Source organism: Lineus longissimus, chromosome 14 (assembly GCF_910592395.1).
Source record: "Lineus longissimus chromosome 14, tnLinLong1.2, whole genome shotgun sequence".
Classification (NCBI taxonomy): Eukaryota; Metazoa; Nemertea; class Pilidiophora; order Heteronemertea; family Lineidae; genus Lineus; species Lineus longissimus.
In genome coordinates this window covers 9,117,207-9,124,254 of record NC_088321.1, presented here as the reverse complement: position 1 = coordinate 9,124,254, position 7,048 = coordinate 9,117,207, and positions in this window count along the sequence as shown.

The following is a 7,048-nucleotide window of genomic DNA, read 5'->3' as shown; positions in this document are numbered from 1 at the left end:
AGCCTTAGACGCTATATTTCCATCAACCTACATAACGCTGCGCACCCTGAAAATTTGTTATGTCCTAAATTTAGTATTTCTGGTTTAAACTAAAAGTATGGACTTTCATGTATCATGTATCATGTTCAGATGTCTAAGATAAGTCAGACTTTTCTTTTCAACGTGTTTCAAGCCATATCAAAGTGCACGAACGTTCAGTTCTAAGTTCAGAAATAACATTGACAATTTAGAAAGGGAGATGTAGTGTAATCCCTATTGCTCGTTTAAGAGTCACTACAGTACCTTCATGTCGATTGCCCCTTTAAGTGTCACTACAGTACCTTCATGTCAACGGGTTAACAGTGTAATTGCTTCTTTTATCAAACTTGCTTTGTTTACATCTGTCTTATTCAAGTGAACCGTACCCACAATCCAAAGGACAATACTTCCACATAATATTCTGGTAAAACATACATCACATGCTACAATATAAGATGTTATATGATTTGCTCACTAAGGCAAAGGAGGCGGCGCCTGCAAGCACGTGGCTCGGGAAAAACATATTTATGGTACAATAAATTAATCAAAATTAATCAAAGAATGATCTTTTATAAACATTGGAAGGAAATTTATGGTACAATAAATTAATCAAAATTAATCAAAGAATGATCTTTTATAAACATTTGAAGGAAGTAGGGATAAATCATATTTCCGATTTACTAAGACCAGACAAAACAGTGATACCTTTTGAATCACTGGGACTAAAAGCAACCGAATGGTTCAAATGGAGAGGGTTAAAGGATGTTATTATGAATAAGATTTGGGGTGATAATTTTAACACTGATAACAATAATGTAAGATCTGCGCAGAAACCGTAGAAGTCTAAGAGACTATCATGCCAAACGGTATAAATCAGCCTCAAGCGACTGATGCCTACCTGTAATCAGCTACAGGTGACCGAGAGCGACATTAGGAGATCAACCGGACTGGTAAAACCAGTAGATCGCTTGGATTTATAAACTGCGAAGGCATCTTAAAGCCTTAGACGCTATATTTCCATCAACCAAATTTCAGGTTGCGCAGCGTTATGTAACCTCTATGACGCATGTCCAGGTTATGTCCTAAATTTAGTATTTCTGGTTTAAACTAAAAATATGGACTTTCATGTATGTTCACATGTCTAAGATAAGTCAGACTATCTTTTCAATGTGTTTCAAGCCACATCAAAGTGCATGAAAGTTCAGTTCTAAGTTCAGAAATAACATAGACAATTTAGAAAGGGAGATGTAGTGTAATCCCTATTGCCCCATTAAGAGTCACTACAGTATGGTGCTGCCACCTTTATGTCAACGGGTTTATAGTGTAATTGCTTCTTTTATCAAACTTGCATTGTTTACATCTGTCTTATTCAAGTGAACCGTAACCCAAATCCAGCAAAGGTCAATAATTCCACATAATAGTCTGGTAAAACATACATCACATGCTACAATATAAGATGTTATATGATTGGCTCACTAAGGCAAAGGAGGCGGTGCCTGCAAGCACGTGGCTCGGGAAAAACATATTTATGGTACAATAAATTAATCAAAATTAATCAAAGAATGATCTTTTATAAACATTGGAAGGAAATTTATGGTACAATAAATTAATCAAAATTAATCAAAGAATGATCTTTTATAAACATTGGAAGGAAGAAGGGATAAATTATATTTCAGATTTACTAAGACCAGACAAAACAGTGATACCTTTTGAATCACTGGGACAAAAAGCAACGAATGGTTCAAATGGAGAGGGTTAATGGATGTTATTATAAATAAGATTTGGGGTTATAATTTTAACACTGATAACAATAATGTAAGATCTACGCAGAAACCGTAGAAGTCTAAGAGACAATCATGCCCAACGATATAAATCAGCCTCAAGTGACTGATGCCTACCTGTAATCAGCTACGCCCCTTTCCCATCTCACCCCTTCCCATCTCGCCCCTTTCCCATCCCGCCCCTTTCCCATTTCGCCCATTTCGCCCCTTCCCATTCTGCCCCTTCCAATCTCGCCCCTTCCCATTTCGCCCCTTCCCATCTCGCCCCTTTCCCATTTCACCCCTTCCCGTTTCGACCCCAGTTAATTCCCATTCGCTGCTTTCCGATTTGGGCCCTTTCTGTGACTTGATTCAGTGATTCAAGCAGCTGGTTTCCTCGAATCTGCAGTCTGTTTCCTGGAATCTGCAATCACAGAATCCGTCAGGAACTGGCAAACATAGTCACAAGGCATGATGGAGAATGAAATAGAATTCATTCAAACAACCCGGGGAGGTGAAAGCCTGGTTGTTGACCAGCAATACAAATTCCGTTTTCATAAACTGCAAGGCGAAAAACGCTATTGGAAATGCCCAAATGACCACTGCAAAGCCTGGGCCCACACAGATGCTGCTAACAGGTAAACATCAAAGACCTCTACTGTAGTCCGTGTCGCATACATGTTTGGTGCTCCAGCACAAAAACTACTGGTTCGATATTCTTGAAGTTTTAGATTGCGACCAAACCAAATACTTTATCTAGTTTTCACATAGGCACCGTGGCCCGTAAGTGTCATCATTGTTTTTCTGTATTTAATTTTGATTATTTTTCCCGTAGTTCCCACCTCGGTGGTAAACATTTCAACCTCGGTGGTAAATATTCTAACCTTGGTGGTAAATATTCCAACCTCGGTGGTAAATATTCCAACCTCGGTGGTAAATATTCTAACCTCGGTGGAAATATTTACCACCGAGGTTGAAATGTTTACCACCGAGGTGGGAACTACGGGAAAAATAATCAAAATTAAATACAGAAAAACAATGATGACACTTACGGGCCACGGTACATAGGCCTACCATACTCCCCAAATAGGCCTACTGTAAAGTCGGTAAGGAGCCGTTGCAACTTTCCAGATGGCAGCACGTGTATTTTGATATAAAAGTCCATTACATTTAGAGTGCTGCCACCTGGAAAGTTGCAATGGCTCCATACCGACTTAATGCGTGTCAACTGATGACGTCAACTGCGCACATGCATGTGGGAGTTGATTAATCGTGATCTTAAAGGGTTTCATTCGCGATCACACCACGGGGGCCGAGCATGCACGAAATGCACATACAAGATGGCGGAATTAGGGTAAAACAGGATGTTTTTCTAATTTTAGGTTCAACTTTTGAGTATCGCAAATGACCCGTTTTAATAGGCGGCGCAACTGGTGAAACCGATTGAATTCACATGGAGTATGATCAGGTTAATTTGAATTTGTATTGTATCTTGATACATTTTAACATAATACGACCCTATTTCAGAATTTGAATTGAATCGTATTCACTGTGAACGCGGGTTTGAGATGCGAGTTGTACCATCCACTCACTGCAGCTCCCCTTTATATTAGCAAAAATGGAATGTTTCGACCTCCCCCGGGTTCCAACCTGCCCTTCTATTTGAATTAGTTGAGGCTTCTTAGACTAAGGAGCGATCTTTATTCATGGGTAGGCCTACACGATCATGAGCAAACAACTCAAACAATGTTCTGTTATTTCAGGTTAGTTCATCTGACTGATCACAATCATGAACCAATGGCAGCGAAGATTGCAGCTGGGCAAATAGTAAGGGGAGTCAAACGAAGGGCCTCAGAAGAATTGACGCCAATACCACGCATCTACCAGGAAGAAGTCACTGCAGCTCAGCAAGCAGGTATAGCTGACGAAGTTGCTGCCTTTCTACCAAATTTTCAAGGGTGCTCCTCATCGGCATACCGGAAACGTGCACAGAGATTTCCAATACTGCCCGAGAGAAGAGAAGACATAGTCCTAGAGGGAGAATGGGCGCAGACTGCGGACCACCATAACTTTGTCCTTGCCAACAACGGTGAAGCTGACAAACTCATAATATTCGGTAGCATTGAAGGCCTGTTACAAGTTTGCAGAGCGAACACGTTCTACATGGACGGGACATTTTTTGCTGCTCCGAGACTCTTCGCCCAACTTTATACCGTACATGCCAAAGTCTACGGGCAGATGTTTCCTCTGCTGTATGGTCTTCTGCCGAACAAAACTGAGGAAACCTATGAGAGGTTCACCAACTTAATCCAAGCAGCTGCAGTGGAGAACGGTGTTCAGTTCGATCCAGACACCATCATGGTGGACTTTGAAATGGCATCAATCCAAGCTTATCAACGGGTACTACCAAGAAGCGAGATAAAAGGATGTCTATTTCACTATGGGCAATGTATTCAGAGATGCATTCAGCGTGTGGGTCTTGCAGCAGCATACCGAGCAGCTGATCTTGAAAGTCCATTGAGAATATATATAATATAATAATAATACGAGTCTTATTTAGCGCAGTATCCAACCATTAACTGGCCGCTCAAAGCGCTTGATAGGCCTCTTTAAAAAGCAAATGTTTGAGTTGTCCCTTGAAAGATAACAGAGAGCTGCAGTTCCTAACAGTTGAAGGAAGTTTGTTCCACAGCTGAGGGGCTCCAATTGAAAATGCTCTACCACCGACTGACATGACATTGGCCTTTGGGATAGACAGAAGAACGGCCGATGAAGAGCGCAGAGTTCGAGAAACGGTATGAACGGAGAGAAGTTCTGAAAGGTATTGGGGAGCAAGTTGGTGAAGACACTTGTAAGTTAGAAGGAGAACCTTGTACTTGATGCGCTGTTGCACAGGAAGCCAATGTAGAGACCTGAGTACTGGGGAAATGGAAGATCGTTTCTTGGTCTTGGTAATTAGGCGAGCGGCAGAATTTTGTACCTTCTGTAGGGGTATAATTGTTGAATTGGGACAACCAAGGAGAAGGGAATTACAGAAATCCAGGCGAGATATTACAAGAGCCTGGACATATAACCTGGTGGTATTTGGAGTTAGATATTTTCTGATTTTCCCGATGTTACGAATGTGAAAATTGGTGGCCCGTACACAGGTGTTAATGTGTTCTTTGAAATTGAAATCACGGTCCAAGATCACACCCAAATCTCTTGCAGAAACAGAAGAATATACATTTGCATCAATGAAGAATGGTGCGCAGAACCTCTGCACTTCCTCTTGCGCCACCAGACCAATTGGACTTAGTATGGGATAACATCATGCACGATGCACCAGCAAATCCTGAGATACCGTTGTTTCAGGATTATTTCGAAAACACTTGGATCGGCGATGGAGCCAGATTCGATAGGGATCTTTGGAACCAGTACCACCGCATTGCTGAGTCGAGAACAAACAACGCATTAGAAGGTTGGCATCATAAGGTCAATCTATACCTTGGCAAAGCTCACCCAAACATCTGGGCGTTCCTCTTCTGGCTGAGAAAGGAAGAGTTGTACCAGCGAGGAGAACTACAAAGACTGGAAGCCGGTGGGGCGCCGAATCCGAGGCGCTTAACATACGTGAGGGTCGACGATCGCCTGAGTAACCTAAAGCTCCAGTACCAAAATGGAGGGAGGACTGTAATGAGTTATGCAGATGCCATATCTCCCTTATTGTAGACTAGGCCCCTATTGCATATAGACTCAATGCGACGTAATTTTTCCTTGGGATGATCTCTGATTTAGGCCTTCATGGGAAGCCGTTCATTCATTTCATCCAGAAACCTAGTTTTTTTTCTCTAAAAACCAGGTTTTTGACTTCAAAAACTAAGTTTTTGCTCCTCAGAAACTTAGTTTTTGCACATCATGACATAACTTGTACTTTGGATCCAAAAACTTAGTTTCTTGGCAAAAACTAAGTTTTTGGTACGAAAATCTTAGAAACCTAGTTTATGGATCCAAAATGCCAGTGGTGGGTCATGTTGCTCGTAACTAGGACTTTTGGTATTAACAACTTTGGCAGAGTTAATATTTAGTTTTTATTTGTATTTTGCAGGTTTGACAATCAAAACATAAAAGTGGGTAACTGTGTAGTAGTACAATGTACTAGTAATTGGTCTATATTTTTTTAGATTTATTTTTGAATTATCTTGTAGGGCCTACATGTAACTTGAATTCTCAGTAGAATGATAACAAAATGTTAACTTTGATGTTGGTCTATATTTTTTTATTTTTGAATTATCTTGTAATTTGAATTCTCAGTAGAATGATAACAACATGTTTAAAAGTTTGATGTTAATTGTTACTGTAATAAAGCACATTACATGTAAAATTTAGTTCCTTTGAGAAGTCTTTGTAAGAAGGGTGTCGAGAAAGCTAGACACACAACCAAGGAAAACAAGTATAATTTATTGTGGCCTAATGTAAAAGGGGCGAGATGGGAAAGGGGCGAAGTGGGAAGGGGCGAGATGGGAAAGGGGCAAAATGGGAAGGGGCGAGATGGGAAGGGGCGAGATGGGAAGGGGCGAGATGGGAAAGGGGCGAAGTAGAAAAGGGGCAAAATGGGAATAGATTGGGGGGGAAATGGGAAGGGGCGAAGTGGGAAGGGGCGAAATGGGAAGACACCCAACCGGACTGGTGAAACCAGTAGATCGCTTGGATTTATAAACTGCGAAGGCATCTTAAAGCCTCAGACGCTATATTTCCATCAACCAAATTTCAGGTTGTGCAGCGTTATGTAACCTCTATGACGCATGTCCAGTTAAAAATACCATTGACTCATACAAAATCAAGTTTTAGCTGGCTTTTTTACCAAGAGTTATTTTTAATGAATTAGTCAAACTGAAAGAATGGGGTCTTCAAGGAGCACTCTTTCTTACTTGATAATTGAGGGCCAAATTTACGAAGGGTGTTTAAGAGTTAGACGCGTGTAAATTCTACATAATCAGTTTCAGGGCCTAATGCGGTTTTCACGAAGAAACCCTGCAAGGCCCTGACTCTGTCTATTCAGACATTAAACGCTGTTTTAAGCTAAACACCCTTTGTAAATTCGGCCCTGAATGTTTTCTTACCTTTAAAAGCAATATTGATATTCCAAATCAGAGCATTACTTGTTGCTTGTGTCCTCAACAATATTGTTACATAACGGCACTAGCAGTTCCAGTCAGGTATCCTTACAGGAATCAAACTAAATACTCCATTGAAGGCACTTATCCCAATTCCATTCCATTCCATTCCAT